Source organism: Thunnus maccoyii, chromosome 17, assembly GCF_910596095.1.
Source record: "Thunnus maccoyii chromosome 17, fThuMac1.1, whole genome shotgun sequence".
NCBI classification, from domain to species: Eukaryota; Metazoa; Chordata; class Actinopteri; order Scombriformes; family Scombridae; genus Thunnus; species Thunnus maccoyii.
In genome coordinates, this window is record NC_056549.1 from 11,332,075 (window position 1) to 11,350,920 (window position 18,846).

The following is an 18,846-nucleotide window of genomic DNA, read 5'->3' on the forward strand; positions in this document are numbered from 1 at the left end:
AGAATGTGTACACACATTTTTTTAATCTGGCACGCTGGAACTGTCAAGGAATTTGGCATATTCTGGAACAGTTACGAAGCCAAATTCAGTTCTCGCAGTTAATTTCCCACTTACCAAGCAATGATTAGAACAATAACCCGCATTCTTATCCACTCACTCTGTTACACATCCCTACATAATGACTCAATTTCATCTTGCTTTTGGTTCTACTCAATCATGTGATGAGGTGTTATTATAGCAGCAGCAGCAGTCTTCATCGGTTTGACTCGGTGCATCGGGAGAAGCGGGTGGGGGTCGCGCACTGCTGCTCTGTCTGGGGAGTGAGTAATGATGGAATGAGTACAATAACACAGAGAGGATTCATGCATTTCTAAACAGCTTACAGAGTGATGCTACCCAGGGAGGAGACATGACCACGTGATAGGTAAGATGGTCGAAGCATTGGAAATCCATTACTGGGAGATGGAGTGGTGATGCACCCTGGGCATTGTAATGGGAGCACCAGTGAGACACACTGTCTGTGGAGTTTGATGAGATGAGGAGAGGAGAGGAAGGGAGGAAAAGGAGAGAGGGAGGGGGGATAATGAAGAATATGCAGGGATGAAAGAAAGGAAAGCAGAGAGAGTAGAAGGAAAACCAAGAAGAGATTTTTTTAATGTAAGGATGAGAGAAAGGATGAGAGGAGAGAAGGAAGGACTCAAAGATGATGTGAGGTCGAAGGCGAGAAGTACAAATAACACCAGGCAGCAGTTGCTGTAAGTGGACAGCTCTTTTCATGACTTGCCTCTCAAGCATTTTGTCCCTCACACTTCTCAAGAATCTTGTCAGAATGTGAAAGGATCACTGTGCTGTTAACTTCAGCTTGAAAGAAATGCACAAAGGCTGAAAAAAAGATGAAAAAAACATGAACTGTGGTTTTGCATTCATTCATACATTTTCTGCAGGCGTTTAATGCTTTGAGGGCACATGCACAAAAATACACTATAATGACAAAATAACATTTTAAACAAATTTGAATCAACTCTGGTTAAAAATGTTGCCTTGCAATGAAAATCAATGATACTGATCAATATTAGTGATCCGTGCTCTCTGTCTCTTTATCTACTGTGAGCATATGAGAGGATTAAAATGAGGAAGCAACTTTTCAGATTTAAACTTAATACTCTGCAAGTCGACTGCACATAATACTCCTATTTTTACTGTCTTGTTGTGTCTGTTAGTTTTATATTTATATGCCCCTCTACTTTTTTTTATTGAGCTTGTAATGCTCCTTCTGCTCGCACTCAAGGGCTCCCTTAGCAGTATTCATTCATTCATGCAAATTGCAGGAAACCAACACACTCACTGGGATGAGATGAGATGTTGGACTTGCGATGACATGTCTCTGAAAGCTTCAGAAGTGCTTTCATTGAGCCACTCAAGAGTCCCGCGTCTCAGCCGAATATTGTCAGACTCAGATACGATCATTCTCAACAGACTGGCTCGAAATGGGCTCCAGATGGAAGGGCTGCTTTGGCTCACCTCTTTTGAGCTCTCATTTCTACTACAGCTCAAGTTTCTTCATATTGTCTTTGAGAGATATCGGAATTTCTGTCTGAACATCATTTAGATTTGGAGCACGCCGCTGTGTTCATCGACTCATCGCAGTGTGTGGGTGGCTCGTCTGACCTCTGATGAACTTATGCCACCCTGCCCGTGGGCTCCAGCTACTCAGTTATGAGTCACACCATTTCCCTGTTGAGATACACACACACACACACACACACAATACACAAATACATCTGATAGAGAGGAACACTCACTATGATTTGTACATTGAGTGCATTTACAGCTCATAGACACAAATCTCACACCGGAACACAAGCGCACATACGCTGACTGGGATAACAAAGCACGACAAAAGCAGTGTCCTTTGTTCTACCATGTTCGGGCTGCTGATGCTAATTAGCATGTGTCCACCCCATCATCATTCAGGCTGATTAGATTGGCCGCTTGTCAGAATGACAAGAGGCAACCTTTGTTTGACGGGTGGCTCCAGAAATAAATCACACACCCTCAGGTCTGGTGAGCAGAGCACTAATAATGATCCACTTTGTATACCCATAAATAGGTGGCAGATTTTCCATGCCCAATGCAAAGAACAGAGGAATAAAAGCATTCGCTGTTGCTTCTACGCTGTTGTGGATATCCCGGAGTATTAAAAATGTGGTGGCAAAGAAGTATCTGTTTCATTTTGGTAGTGGCAACTCTGTCATCAGCTGGATGAGCATAGATTTGTTTTTTCCTTCACTTTGTGCACCTTAAGTATTCAGTATTATTCAGGAGTATCTTTGCCCATCACAAACTCTTAGTTTCAAAAAGCCAACATTGCTGGACTGTGAATGGAACAACAATATCCATGTCTACTATACAGTTCTTAAATATAATAAAGGAATAATTAAATGACAGGGTCTCACAAACGTTAATAAGTGTTTAGCTGATCTGTGGAGAGACGTACATTATATCTGACATTTCTCATTCCTGAACCAGCTGAAATTTCATGGATGTTGGCTTCCCACTGATATTTAGTGGCCACTAAAGACAAAAGAATACCACATCCAGTTTCTAGTTAAATAAGGCCATAATTATCTGACCAGTTCTCAAGTTCCACATTCACTTCACCAGTGGCAGAAAAAAGACAAAACCAAAAGAAAGAAAAACAAAAAGCATAATTTACTTGTCAAATCATTTGTTTATTTCATACATTTGTAAGCAGTAGGAATGTTCTATACATTTAGTTTAAAAAAATGAGTTGAGCCTAGATTGAGATCAATCCATGTCCTTTAAAATGTATTCATTGTTCTACATGTGTTAAAGCCCCTGGCCACTGATGCAGGCCCCACTGTTCTAAACCATCCATTCATACTGTCCCTTTATTAAATCAGTAGATTAGCTTGTTCCCGCACAGCATGTTCCCTCTCCTCAGCACAAACCAAATAGCAAAAGCCAATCACATCTGCGATTTGGTGTGTGCAGCTTACTATACAACTAACTTCTACACAACAGTTCACAGATAACTTGTACTCTGTTCAATTCTACCTCTTGGCACACTTGTGAGGGGCATATTGTAAGGCTCTCTCGGTACTTGTGCTTTCTAGAAGTGGTCTTCTGTCTGAATTGTTCTTTATGGGCAGAACCGGCAAGAGGAAAATGTAATCAGTATCTCACCATGCTGCTTACAGTAGGTGTTTGACAGACAGAATTACATGCTTCCTCTCTGTCTCTTTGACAACCAAACAGATATCTGTCTGTCAAATGTCCTTCCTGTGTAGTTCAGGTTGTAATATACACCTTTAAAATGGAAAAACTCGGTGATCTCTATGGCAGACTTAATTCTCAGGTCTTTCCATTTTTTATAATGGAGGTAACACAGTCGCTGTAACACTGTGGGTGGGCAAAATGTGCAGACAGACTGTGGTCAGATAATTATAATATCCTTATCTTACCACAGCACGGTCTTCCACGTGCTAGGTGATTGTTTTGCTGTGTATATGTGTGTGCATGTGTATGTTAAACAAGACATGAGGATCAAATAGCATCCCATGATGACTGAGGGCGATGCAGCAGAGGCAAAGGGGTTTGGCTGATAGTTCATTCAAAATAGGATTTTTTTTTTTTTTTTGGCTGTAGTAATTTCACACAACACAGGCAGGCTTGCTTGTGGAGGCTTGTGCAAAAGGATTAATCACAATCAACTGAGAAGGGAGCAAATTGATTTCTGGAGTGCTGTCAGAGTATAGTTTACAAAGGTAGTCCGTCTGGACTGGTGCAGCCACTGTTATCAGCTAAGAAACACATGGAATTCACTTACAACTGCAAAACAAAGTCACAAAGCAACCATAATCATGCCGCTGCAGTATGATGTGTGTAATTTTGAAAGATATTCAAGGTGCTGTACATCAACAGTGACACTTTTTTTATACTTTAAGTTCCTCTGTTGGCATTCCTTAACTAGATTGTGAATAAAAATGTAATGAATGGGCTGAAGTCGGCAGCAGTATCACGGCTAAGATTTGCCTTCCCTCTAGAGCTATTTGTTCCTTCAGACTTTTACTGTAAGGTGAGAGGAAGTGGCCGCCAGCTTTGTTACAGTCTAAGTTCGCAGCAGAGCTGCTAAATACAGAGCAGCTTGTATGTCCCCAGCAGTGTAACAGGATCTGGGAGAGGCCAGCAGGCCATTATCACCACCGCTCTGTCTGGCCAACAAAGTCGGCTAAAGCTCTATCTCCCACAGCAGTAAGTGCTTAACAGCTCCTCCGAGTACACAGCAAGCTACTGTAAGGTTTAGATCCCCCCTCTGTAATATACTTATTCAACACATATTCAAATCAGCTGTGTTGTCAGAGTGTTTAAGGCGGTGATTACATAGCTCAGACAGTAAACATGAAACAGGGCAGACAGTATTAATATCCTGGCATTTATTTTGGGCACTGCAGAGCACTGGCTTTCTTTTTCTTCTTTTTCTTTCTCCAAAATCTTGTTACAAAATACAAAACAGCCCCAAGATCCTGATTCAAGTGAGTATGAGCTCAGTTAAAACGAAACTATGAAACATAAAAATAAAACAAAAATAATATTAACCGCTTCTTTAAATACATTTGTACAAGTGAGGAGGGCTTTTTTAATCGACTCTCTACAGCATGTTTCTTTGGGGTGCATTAAGGCTCTTGCTGTGGCAGTGTTTATTTCCATCATCGGTGCTGTCTGGTGTGTATTGATGAAGGACAGGGTCACAGTATGTGCTCCAGCTGCAACAATCACAGCCCTTCAGATCTATCCACCTAAGAGTGGGCAAGGCCTTTGTCTGACCCTGGACACAGCTACAGTCTCCGCATGACAAGATGAATAGCAGAGAAAGCATGGAAATTTTAGATAATATGGGTTCAGTAACATTTCATGGTGTGCTTGGTTTATTGTGTGCTGTACTGTACTTTGTACTGTCAATATAAGTGTATGCAGTTACAAAATTAGTGGAGGGCACTCCATATGCAGTATATGGACTTTGGCTGATATACGAAACCTTTCTCATCACTGTGCAGAGGCTTTCAATCACGGGCTCCATTAGTGTTTACAATAAAAATGTAAAATCTCTCACTAAATGTGAGCTAATAACAGCTTTGTATGTGTATTCTGGTGGGGACATATTGTACATCGTGATACTCAACATATATAGCAAGTCCAGCTGAGCCATGTTTCGGCTCATCACCGAGCCGCTGATTGATTTATTCGTGTCTGTGCACACGAGTGTGTGAGTGGAGAAAGGTAACATCTCTGCTACATTACGTAAAGGTGTTATTTTCAGTATGTCTCAATGATGTAATGTGTGTGCGTGTAAACATGAGCCTGCGCTGCATGATGTAACACAGTAATATATATGCAGACCCTCTCGACCATCGTCTCACTCGCAATCCCAGAGAGACAAATTGTAATTCAAACTCTGGCCTCACCTGCTGGAAAGCTACACAGTCCCCTGTAGTCAAAGGGAAATAATAATTGTTCCCTGTTTACAGCCTGACATGCAGGGATCAGTGTTAACCTATGAGATTTAGTCAGATGGATGTTGGCAGCACATCTTGCTCACACTGAGGCTGTAGATAAGTGTCACGCGGCAGTGTGTTCAAATAGTGGACTTGAGACCATTAGTGTTTTGCAGTGTATTAATGATCAGATCCTTAAGAATGACAGTTGTGCAAATGAGCGCTGATGGTTTGAGAGATGAGCAGCTGAATGTAAAAGGAAACTTCAGGAGGACAATCAATGATAATGAGTCTCTCTAAAGGCCTTTGTTAGGAAGGCTGAGCGTGTGTGTGTGTGTGTGTGTGTGACAGAGGGAGAAATAGAGATTGAAAGCACACTATATCTCTGGCTCTGGTACTTGTAGTGAAAAACTTAACCTTACTATGTGGTTCAGGGATGAAACCAGAGCTTTAAAAATCAGTTGATTATGATGTGCTGCTTTGTCTTATTTGATAATAAACTGAATATCTTTAGGTTTTAAATGTCACCTTGGGCTTTAGGGAATTTGAATTGAATAATTAATATACCAAATAATTACTCGATTGAGAAAATGATCTGCACATTAATCGACAATGAAAATAATCATTGATGAAACATTGATTAAACTCACATTCATTTTTCATTATTAGCCGTAATGCTTAAGTGGACTCACTATGAATCTCATAGCAAGTTTTGCCAACTAGTATCATAAATGTTGTTTATTGTCTCGAACCGAGACTTTGAAGCAGTTGTTTCTCTAATAAGTTTCTCTTCATTGATCTGTCTGTTCTCTGCTGGTGAAGAGTTGTGTCATTTAGGAAATTCAGATAGCTTACCAGTAAAATCAGCTGCACAGAACCATGAAACTGTCTGTCAGTTCACAGGTCTGGAGAGAGAACTCCCACACACTCCCGTTTTAGACATGATTCACACACACACACATAGACACAACATGCGAGCACACATGCAGTCATACTCACGACACATTGTGCTCTGTTGGCCACTGAAATAAACATACCATAATGCTACCGAAGCGTGTATCGTCCCCCCTCTCTCTCTCTCCATTTCTCTCTTAGTCAGTCTGGCACGCTCATTAAGAGTCAGCTCAGTCAGTGCCAATATATGAAGGAGAGATTGGAATCCGTTTCTCCTGACTATCGTTTTCATCAGAGGGATCGGCTGTTAGGCAAATGGCAGCTTGCAGTAAGAGGTGATTAAAGTAAACGAGCATCATTGATTTTCATAAAAGAAACTGCAGCACCATTTGTCATCAGTCAAAGCAAAGCAATTGATCTGTGCCACTCATCAGTGTAACCTCTAGGTGAGCACCAGAAGTATGAAATGAGATATGGGCAGGGACCAAAAAAAAAAAAAAAAAAGCAAAAAGCAAAGAGAAGGTTAGCATGATTGACCCTGTAGGGTTTGGGTTTTATTCTTCAGTCAATTACTTAGATGATCCCTGCACATAGATGAATTCCCCCGATGTGAGGCACGCCATCTCATTACCACTCATGGAGAAATCGAAAGTGATGCTCACTCTCTACCTCAGAAGCTTCTCCTGTTCCAAGATAACATGAGGCCAAGCTGCTGGACCGAGATAAATGAGGAAGAGAATGACCGAATGAATGAACAGATGAAATCAAGACTCTAATGAACAGAGCGGCCTTGTCAGCACAGAGGGAGAGTTACCCAAGTAGGTCCAGAGATGACTATCTTGGTGAAAAGGCCAGGAGCACAATGGTGCACCTGTGCAGGTAAAGTTCCCACCTTTAGCAGAAACCCTGCTGGAATGTCTCTGGCAAACTATTCACTCTGTTAAAGCAGCCCCGGATAAGAGAATTTCCTGAGTTTGTGCATATTTTTGCTTTTCTTTGTATTATCTTAGCTTGGTGCTGGAAAGAAAGAGGGGACAAGGGATATGAGTTTTGTTGTCTGCTTTATGGATCAGCCAAAAGAAATAAGAATCATTTTTCACACTAAGCTTCACAAACAAGCTGTAATATCCAATAATAGAAGGCATTCACAGTGTTGTATTTGTTTCTCGGTTGTTCCTGTTATTGAATTTAGTTAAGACAACTCCGTGGGCTGTGCATTGTCTCAAAGAAATCCAAACAGAAGACCATTGGTTAGATGCGATCACAAAATCTCATTAAATTACAGAGCAAATCAGACGCACAGCAACAGGAGACATTGTAGCAGGATGTTTTTGTAAGACAAAAACATTGTAGCAGCACTATTAAAAACAAGACAGATCAGTAATGTTTCTATACAGTAAAGGTTGCAGTGATGGAGGTTGATCTATAGCATTTGAAGATGAAGGTATACATCACATCATGTCTGAGCAGCCGGTGCAGCAGCTTGACTGAAGGTCAGAAAGTCCTGAAAGAACAAAAATACAGAAAACCATCAAAGTGGAAACAAATAAATTGCTGTACTGCTGGCTTGCGATGACCCTTTCTTTAGTCACTATGCTGGTGTCAGTCTATTCCAGTGGAACTTGGCAAGCCACTTGATGCCTGCAATGAAATCAGATGTGACATTTTGTTAACCCAGCAAAGGTTGTCTCAGTGGAACTGGAGCTGATCAAATAAGAACCAGTCGAGATGGGAGCTCTCATAGAGAACAGAGCCACTGCCAGCTCAAAGTCAGCGTTTTAGCTGGTGAAGAAAAATCGGTGTTAACACAGACACCCATTTGTCTTTCATTTTAGTTCCTACAAGCAGGGTAAGGTTACTCCACACCCACAGCACAAAAACTGTAGGTAGATAGATTGATAGAGAAACAGACAAAGATTCATCAATCTGGCGTGGAACTTGCCCTGTGTCCTCTGTTGTATGAAATGCACTGTGGAAAGACATATAGCAGCCATGACCCTAATAGTAACTCATTTTGCCTGCCACTGACTGGTGACTCACCATAAGTCTACAATAAGTGGCTTTTAGCAGTCCTACTATTGACTGATCCCAGTCTCAATTTAGCTGTTCTCCCATGCTAATCAATCAGTGTGCTGTTGTCTATATATTGAACCAGATGCTCATTCCAATCAGGTATGATTCCAGTTGTTACTTAACATGCTGATGTTTGACTACATTGGATAACCTTCCACCTTATTTTGCATAATTCACAGGGAAGTTATTGATGATAGTGATAGCCAGGATTGATTTACTGGTTTTTAATGTTTTAGACTATAATTGGGGTAAAAAACCAAACCTGATTTTATATGGTGATAAGAATATCACAAATAATGGCTGTAACAACAAATGATGGAATTAACTTCCAGTGGAGACATTCAATGCTGCTGCACACACACATTGCCCACTTTGCAGGTGAGTATGAAATATGAGGGTTATGACCAGTCTGATGGGTCTGTTACCATGGAAACCATATGGTGAAGAGGACGAACATGGAGCTAACAAGGGCAGGAAAGGTTCTCTGACACATGGTAGCTTTCCGTTTGACAGGAGAGCACAGGAGCAATCACAGCAACTACTAATTAACTCTACTGCCATCTAGAAATATTCACACCTCTTTCCTTCTCTTCACTTCTCTTCTCTATCTTCAGTCTGTTTTGGTTGAAAAGCATATGTCTCCATGAGTTTAAGGAGTTTGTTTTAATTGCAGTAATTGGAGCAACATTTGTTGAGATCTGTTAGCTGTTCCAGACTTGTGATTCTAGTAGTGATTGAGGGAGTTAAAAAGTTTTTTTCTGCTTGACTGAATACGGCTGATTTTGTTTCATTCTGTTTCATCAATAATCAGACTTACCAAAGAGCCAGTGTTTTGCAGCATCTGTTCTTACGTAATTAAACCAAGCAAAATTGACTTTTAAAGCACAATTGCTTGGACCTTTCTGCAGTCATTGAAGTGTTAATATATCTGCAGTAAGCTATTAGATGGACAGGGAGATAAGAAGCACCACTGGCGCAGCCTCAGCACCATTTTCATGTTAATTTCCTTGAAAGATTTTTGGAGAAATGAGTCTTTGGCAACAAACGTCTCAAATGACTCATAACTTTAATTGAAAACTATAATCTGCCTTACTTGCTAATGATTGCGAATGCTAATGAAGGAATGTTAGCGATCATTGATCATTTCAAACTGTGAATATCTCATTTTGGAAACAGACTCTGCAATTGCATAGTTAAATAAACATCCAGACATGCCTGCAGGCAGAAGCAAGTTTCTCCCCTTTTCCTCTGTAATTTGTTTGGATTTAATTGGGGCGATCAATATCTCCTCCAAGTTTCCCGCCATACAGTTATCATCCATCTATTCATAATAGATATGTGGCGAACAGATCATGGAGGATGGATGAGATCAGAGAGCAGTTCTTGGGTATCCTTTTAATTGCCGCCCTGGTCACACTAGTCAGCTCCTAACACCATTAATCACATAGGTGAGACCGGTGGACGGATCGCACATGGGTATGTTTGTGTGATCGTTTTTTGTAGCTGTATGTATAAATGTGTGTGTTCGTGTGTATTTTAGGGTCCTTTCCAAGCTGAGACACAAAGAGACAGGTGACCTTTCTCACTCCCTCCAACGATCCCTTCCAAGCACACAAGCACGCCAAAGACTTAATTGGTTTTCGATAGTAAATCTCAGGAGGGTTAGTAAAGAAAATGTCTGCTGCTGCTCCAGAGACCACAGAGCTCTCTTGAACTATTTCCTGTCCAAAAGACCGGAGTAAATGGAGGCGGAGAACACTTTCAATTTTTTTTCTTCTGTCTCACTTGTTTTTCTCTTTGAATGGTGTTTAGTTCAACTAAGTTTGGATCAGAGAACTTAGATACTTTGTTGTTTCTGATCCTGAAAGATTTCACTTTCTGTGCATTTGCTTCCACAGGAAATGCTATTACATGTTGTAGCCAGTTGTTTGGCTGAAAAAGTTCCCTGACTTTCATTCTGCATTCCACATGGTTTTGTGACTGACAGACTGGAGCTCTGATTCACAAGTTTAACACTTGCCAGAGATGCTGACAATGCTCTGTGGGGAAAAAAACATGCCCACTTAACTGTAACAAGTACTGTACTTAGTGTACAGTTTTAAAATCATGTTTTCTTGAAAGCAAATGTCAGTAGTATAAGCCAGCTTTATGTCTTTTTTTAAAAAACAAACATTATTACACCAGCCTTATACTAAATTGTATTATCTTTTCATAAAGTATCTGTAACATTCATTACCCAGACAGACCAGTCCATTGGCATTGGAAAACTCCACTTGAAACAGCAATATCAATAAAGGCTTTCTGTACAAAACAGGTGGAATTTTTTCATCCCACTATGTAATGTAATGTACTGCAATTATGGAAACTTTTCTTCAAGCCAAGCTGCACTGCTCAAAGGCCCATTGTTACATACTAGAGGAAGCACCAACATATAAAGCAACTGCCAGGCATTGAGCTTGAGAAGGATATGATGATCTCTGCCAGTAAATACTGTCCGTGTGTTGATTAGTTCTGTGTATGTTGATGATATTTGTACAGTATCTTTGAGATATTTATCCACATATACTCACAGTTAATGTGAGGCAATTGAAATTATGTCCACCAAATATGATGGAAGTTTTCATATGTCCTACTTCAAGGTGGAAGGGAATGGATGTCTGATTTGATTTGGCTGAAATGTTTTGGCTTGAAATGGTAGACTGATGATGTTGCAGACTTGTTTCTTCTGCAAGTATCTGTTATAATACAATAAACAGTGAATATATGCCTTTTGATTAGAATAATATTGCTGTAAAATAGATGTACACTTGCAGAGTTGTGACAAATTGCCACAAAGGTTTGTTTGTGTTCCTGTTACATTACACTTGTCATCATTACAGAAACAAAGTGCGCTCCTGCAGTTTGATATGAGTGTCAATTTTAAAGTGTTTGGGGTGAATAAGAGGATTGATGAACACAATGTTTGTCCAAAACCCTTCTAGCCTGTTTCCATAATTTCTTTTTTACTCCTGAAGGACAGCCAAGAAACAAAAGCAATTTCAGTGACTTTAGTGAAAGCTCTCTCTCTCTTTCTGTCTCATATATAGGCTATAAAAAAAACGCCAAGCACTTTTAGCAGCAGATTACAAGTCAGAGTTTTCAATCAGCTGTTTTGAAAAGTCTATCTTGTTAACAAGCAGCAGACATTTTGTCCAGACACATCTCCTGCTCCGCTTTTAGAAACCGAGACTGGCTAATTAAGCTTAGAGGTGCCATAGGTGCCTGTTGTCTGGAACAGAACAACCGTGGACTGATAATCATCTTTTATCAGAGATCGGTCACACAGAATCAAAGCCAATCAGATATGGAGGCTAGTTCTGCATGGAGTGTTGATTCCTCTCATGTGTGTCATTAACACCGTGGCATCTTGAAATGGGGTGTCCCCAGATCACTGTCGGCTCAATGCATTAGCTCAAACATAGACCATAGGATTAAATGGCCATTTGAATATTGTTAAATATCTAAGAGCTTGTTTAAACATTCAGTAATCCTTTGTTGGCAGATCAGTGGAGCACACAGATGCCATACCAAATGGGGCGTTATGTGAAGGTGGTAGGTGGCTGGCATGGCCTGGCCTGGCAGATGGTCTGGGGATGTCGAGACAGCAGGCTCTCTGTGTCACGACGAAACTAATGATGGCAAAAGGCTAAATGATGACTACAGACAGAGGATAAATCACAATTATCACTGCACGATGCTTACCGAGGATCCTCAAATGTTTGCTGAGGGATTTGGAGACCCAATTAGGACTGTTTATGCACAGAATTATGTCACCCTGTAAATTTTGCTCTCTATGCACAGATGAGTAGTGTGTGAATTGGCTTGACAGCATGGTGCTAAACAACTGTTTCTTTAGACTGTTTTGTGAAGGCCAGAATGACCCACCATAACTTGCTTTCTGAAACAAACACCCCTCCCTTCTCTGTGATTCCACAGAAAGTGTCCCATCAAAAATAATGAGCTTTGATGTGAGTATACAGAGAGCATTACCTTAATGGTGGGCATGAATGCCCCAGGAATGTAACATTGATTTTGTTGTTGTACTCTTATGATAATTAAAAAAAGTGAAGCCACATTAGGTACAAATATGAGAAGCGTTTTAACCTGCCCTTTTAGTCAGAGCCAGCAGAGTGGCACAGCTCTGTTAGGTAAAGGTTGCTGAGGTGTCAATGAAACAACTTATCTGTTATAGCTTCAAACCAACAAAAACATTAGTTAAAAACTTTCAAGTTTCTGAATAAATAACTTCACATTCTACATAGACTCTCAGGTCACACTGTCTTTTACCTAAAGAAAATCTTGACAAAGCTTTCTTCTCTCTTTGTCTCATCATCAGTGACTGCTCTGTGCCTGCAAAAAATACATATAAACAGAAATAGCATTAAAATGTGCAGTTGACAGTTTGACAGTGACTAATTGACAGTGAATTAAACAAGAACACAGTTTTTTCACAAAACCAGCTTGACCTCCATCCAATTAAAATGTATTTTATGATAACTGCCACAACAATAATCTACCTCCATGTTATGGCTAACTCCTGTCAGTTAATCCTTCGGTATGATCGTAATTAAGTTTACTGGCAAATTTATTTTAAACTTAATACTTTAAACTTTAATCTAATCAATCTATTCAAGCTATTGTTGAAAATATGACAAAGTTGAGAATATTTTAACATCATTATGTCCATTAGTTTAGGATTTTAACTACTTAATTTCAGTAGTGTAGTCTAGTGTGTATAGTGTGATGATTCCCTCCCAGCCTTGTACACACCCGTCCCGGAACGACACATAACCACCACCACACTCACTAACACATACCGTAGATGCATTCACACATAAGTGAGAGCATTCTAAAAGACTGGGTATGTGTTATCAACAATTTATTATAAGCAACACAAAACTTTACCAGCCTATGACATTTATAGCTGGAGAGATTTAAATGCTTTGGACTGACTTTCTACTGTTTTTATATTAATCACCATCCCTGGTGATTCCTCATGGCTGGAGGAGACAGTCATTCACTGTTTTGACAGTCAGTGGTGCGCTTCACATGGGGGTTCATCACAATGATAGATCTTTGGGCTTCTTAATCGTGGTCTGGATGAGAGTGAGAAAAAAATACACAGAGGAATGGAGAGGAATTAAAACAGTATGTTCACTTATCTTCCAAACCATTGTCAAACTTGTGCTATGTATCAGATTAAATGCAAGGGAAAGCATCCAAGAACTGCTGCAAGACAAATAAGCTTCAGAGACAGAACTTAATAAATAAAGGCTGGAAAAAGCACTTATCAACATCATCAAATTATGCATGCTGGGTTCGCTGTGTGTCAGCCCACAAGCCCTCGAAAAAGGATGGAACACTTACAGACGGCCCAGCTCCTGTTCCACCTGGTCCAGTTTCTTGTGTTTGCTGGCAGTATCTTTGGGATGGGGTAAGAAAGGGAGGTATGGGGTCATAATTAGCCTGGTCGTCAACAAAACTTTCCAAATAAGTTTGTACTCAGGCATCTGAGGTGTGCTTTGCCTCCTTGCTTGTATGGCAGAGCTATGGCTGCTCAGTCATGTTGTGACGTACTTACTTGGCTCAAAAAGACTTACAGGGGGCTCATTGATGCTGATGATCATCAAATTACTTACTTACATGGGACAACAACATTGTAGATCTCTTGTCTGTGCATTAGAGCCCTGCACAGGCCAAAAACGCCAGCCCTAGCCCAGCCCCAGCCCAACAAAGTCTGCAATTTTTCAGACCGAGCCCGACTCGAGACCAACACCAATATCATTTTAAGCTCTCTCTGATGTGTGCTCTCTCTGGTAGACACAAACATTACATTACATTACACATATTTCATCAGTGTTGTCGTAGAAACACGAAACATTATTAAAATGCAAAATTTATATTTTATTGAATCAAACTTTTGAAGTAATCTTATTATAGGCCTCAAACATAAATACCAGTGCCACCGACAATCATGCCCACAAATATTAATACCAATTGTCCATTACAGAGAAGCATAAGCATTCAGTAGAGAATACAGCCAAGCTACGTAATCCAGCAGCAAATGAGTAAATAAAGATCTACAGCCAACCTTTCTTTGATGTAATTTTACAGAAACTGAAGAACAATGTTTCAAAGTACTCTTTGCCAAATGACTAACGTCAAATGATATAATACATGTAACAATATTTCATACAGTGGCCTATGTGCACTCTGCACAGAAATGAAAGCACAATGAAAGGAGAGTCTGACCCAAGCCCGATCTATAAAAAATAAAAGAAAATGGCCTGAGTCCGGCCAGAATCGCCTCAGCATGTCAGGACCCAACAGGCATAAGACTTCTACTGTGCATACATTGTTCATAAGACTGAAACCCCTTTCACACTCAGCCGTCCTGCAAGTGATGGTCTGCATGCATCGTATGAGTGGTTTTAGGCTTTCAGACTCACTGTGTGGGTGCTTGAGGAAATGTTTCATACCATTAACTGCTTGGTCTTCACAAAGATTGAACCGCCTGCACAGTGGTTTCACTTGTGACTCACCACGCAGTATGCCAGGTGTTAATGGCCAGTTGCTTGTGTCCAGAATGCTGAGATCACGAAGCATTTCACCTTCAAATGAGTTTCTCCATGTTGTTAATCAGACTTTGTAGGAAGTGCTTTGCATTGATTGGTGTGAGCTCTGCATTTGACTCTAGGGAAACCGATCCAAAATGTCCCGAAGCCTGTGCTTTCAGTGCCTCCTCCGATTTCTTTGAATGACGCCAGCACTCTGATGGTGCGCTTCAGAAGCCTTTCTGCTCTTAAAAGTGTGATTTAATGGGCTTTGAGTTGCTGAGACAGGTTTGCAAGTTCAGACAGTGCATCCTACATGAGTCCAAGATCACACAGAAATTCCTACGACCTCCACACAGCCTTCACAGCTGGCCACCCATCGCATATTTAAAGCTCTGCTCATTTTCAGGACTTGTGAGCCCACTTCTTGTGCTGCGTCCAGAAGTTCCCCTGAATTTTGATTGGACTGACTGTAGAGATTGTGGATCTTCTCCATTAATGCTTTGAAGTGGTTGATTGACTGAACATCATCCACAACATTAGATACAACCAGTTCCAAACAGTGGTTCATGCAGTGCTATGTGAAGAGGTTAGGGTATCTTGCAGTCAGCCTGGTTGCCATGCCAGAGTTCTTGCCTAACATGATATTGGCTCCATCAGAGGCAAATGAGACCCAGTTTTTTTTGAAGCCATTCTTCACTGAAGTCTGCATTGTCCAAACACTTGATTAGAGTTTCCTGTATACTCCCTGCCCTTTGGCTTTCCAGCTCAACCAGCTCCAGAAACAAAAACTTGGGAGTAGCTCCACTTATAAAGGCTTTCATATTGACAATTATGGCAGATTTGTGGCTGAGAGATGTAGCCTCATCAATGAGGACAACTTGCTTGAAGAAGACACAGTGCCATTAACAATTTTTTTCTGCATCTCTTTTGCTATGTGTTCCACGATTTTTGTGCAACTGTACCTTGAATGCAGACTAGTGCCCACGTTGGCACAATTTTTTTTCCTGAAGCTCAATGAGATTTTCATGGCCAGTGAAAGGTTGGTTCAGCATCTGTCTCAGCTAAGACAGTCTCTGACACAGCTCTCACCATATTTCCAAGTAAATCCTGTCCACCCTTTCCAGTGAACTCCTTAGCTATTTCGTGTGCCCTGGATGTCTGTTGACGTCAAATCTTATTCCTCAAAGAGGTCAGGGCTGTTTCTCTGTGTTCTTGGAACCTGAGAACTGGATTTTACAGGAAACCCACTCCTCAGATATGGAAACTCATTTTTTCTGTGAGGCCACCAGTTGATTTTGTAGTGCTGCAAATAACACAACCTGGAAGTAAACAAAAACATGACTAATTAACATCATCATACAAGTTGTCTTTTTTTGCATCTACATTAGCAATAGCAACTAGAGCTGAACAAGGCCAAAATCTATTCAAAAGTATTTAAGAAACTGTTTACAAACTTCGCACCATGGCTAACCAATGCATGAAAAGGAGATGAAAGGAGACAAATGTTCCACTCCTTGAATAGCTCTAATTATCTGACAACTATTGATATCTAACATACCATATAGTAATTTAATGGTGTAAAAGTCTGAAATTACTGCACCTTTAAGATGACCATGAATTAACAATACTCTTATTTACATATACTAATTGACTTTATGTTAATACCACAGCTTTCCACAGCTTTGCATATTGGATGATATTTACCTAACTTTCTGTCCCTCCACTCTAACCAAGGATGTCTGTTTTAAAAATCCCTGACTCTCAGTATACAAGGCTGACCAGGAGTTCTCATCTAGAAAGGAACATAGAGATATACAGTGCGATCAAAGCACGCACATACACAGACGCACACACACACACGTTTTGTTGTGGCGATGTTACTAGCCTAAGAGTAGGTTGAACTTAAAGCCCCTCCTATATGAGAAGCCACCACATTCTGCACTTCATAACACAGACAAACAGTGCAGTGAGTGAATTTTATGAATGGAAGTGAATGAAGTGAAAGTTCTGTCACAAAACTATATTGTTACATATCCTTTCACATTTTTTAGTGTATGCTAAAATCCTGTAGCTTTCTTAGTGGGTACAAAGTGTATACCTGCGTATCACGTAGATTATACGTAGGTTTTTTCTTATTTTGCACTCAGTTTTCTGTAAAAGACTCAAAACAATACTATACCACCGGGATTTCTTCTTTGTCCTCCCAGTTGCAACTCCACCACTGGTCACAACCTGCAGTAAAGAAACTTTGCATCCTTTACTCCACTTCTACTTATCTTTATTGTACTATTGTTTGTTGTCCCACAGTATACAGGTACCATTTCATAATATGTTCTGACCACATCATCACCCTGGCTGTGACCAATCCTCATTATTAGGTAATATGTAAACAAGAAATGCTCATAATGCATGGTTGGACTGCATCAAAATAAAGGTGTTCTGTAGTGCCCTGCCGTTACATTTTGTGTCTCTGCCATGTGGCCTTATTTTAGAAGACAGCAGACTTAGTAAGAATTGTAGGCCATCTACTATATTATTGCACAACTCCTGTGCGTCATTCATATTAACCTAACAAATCCAGACAAAGCCATGTCTCTGGGATGAATAAAGCCAGGTCTCTGTGTACGTCTCCATAAGCTGAAAGACAAAGCACAGCCCCATCTCTTCAGCTTCTCTATTACTTTATACAGCATGTCGACTACTTCTGATGCTACACAGCCCTCCCCCTCAGTGTTGCAAGAATGTCCCCCAATAAACCCAATTGGTTCTGGTCAGAATTATTAAAGATGTCATTGCGGCTGGAATCTGCTTAGTGTCCTGTACGCAGCAAGGAGCCCAGCATATTGAAGTATTTTGTCAAGAAGGAAGGAAGGGGGGGTTGTAAGTAAAGATGGCAAGAATGGAATCAGCTAGAGGGAGAGGACATATGCTGCCTCCTTAAAGCAGCAGCAGTGGCAGAGCATCTACAGCCTGAAGGCTGCACTGTGCCAACAGGGACTCATATAAATTATTTACTCCTGGACCCCATTGTGGACATTCCCCCTGCAGGGCCTCTCTCCATGGGGCTCCTGGCTCTCCAGTCCTCCAAAGGGAGGCCATTTTCAGCCTCCAGTCCTCCCTTTAGAGGACTAGAGGCTGAAAATGGCCCTCTTTCCAAACACACAGCCTGATGTACTGTGAGACTTTGCAGGCCTCTTTGAGGAAAAGAGGTTGATTTTGATGGAGTAGCAGGAAGTATCTGTTCAGATACAATCGCGGAAGACAGAATAGTGCCAACACCTTATGAAAAAGACTTGTCCGCCCCTGGTTCTTTTCTCAGGTTGGATTGGTATTGTAACATTTCCTGTGTTGCTTTGAAAAGCCGGATATCAAATTATACTGCTTGCTGGCAGTATGATCTACCATTGTAGTAACATCAGATTTCTTTTCCAGAGGGGAAAGATTCATGAAGTTTGTCTATATTCTCTATGTGTTTAAACAATTACTAATAATACTGATTGTTGGACAATTTATCGATCCTTCTCGGTTGGGAGGTCAGAGTCACTTTGAGAATACAGCAGGTGGAAATTCAGTGACTCGCTCAAAGATGCATCAAAATGTGGCCACTTGTTCCAACAGTCTCTTGACTGTCTCTGTTCCTCGTCTATTTTTGTACCGACTGTGTTTATTAGTCTTTGTGCGGGTGTATGTGCATCTGTGCTTTCTTAGATGCTTCTTAGGTGCACGTGCATGTGTTGTTTCTATGTGTGGATGTTATGTGCTGATTG

The 18,846-nt window shown here is 40.7% G+C and overlaps 1 protein-coding gene across 2 annotated transcripts in view; it reads left to right on the plus strand.

The window, feature by feature from the left end:
- LOC121882298 (1-phosphatidylinositol 4,5-bisphosphate phosphodiesterase beta-1) overlaps positions 1–18,846 on the plus strand; it is a 111,909-nt gene that overhangs the window by 33,618 nt on the left and 59,445 nt on the right. The window lies entirely within an intron of this gene.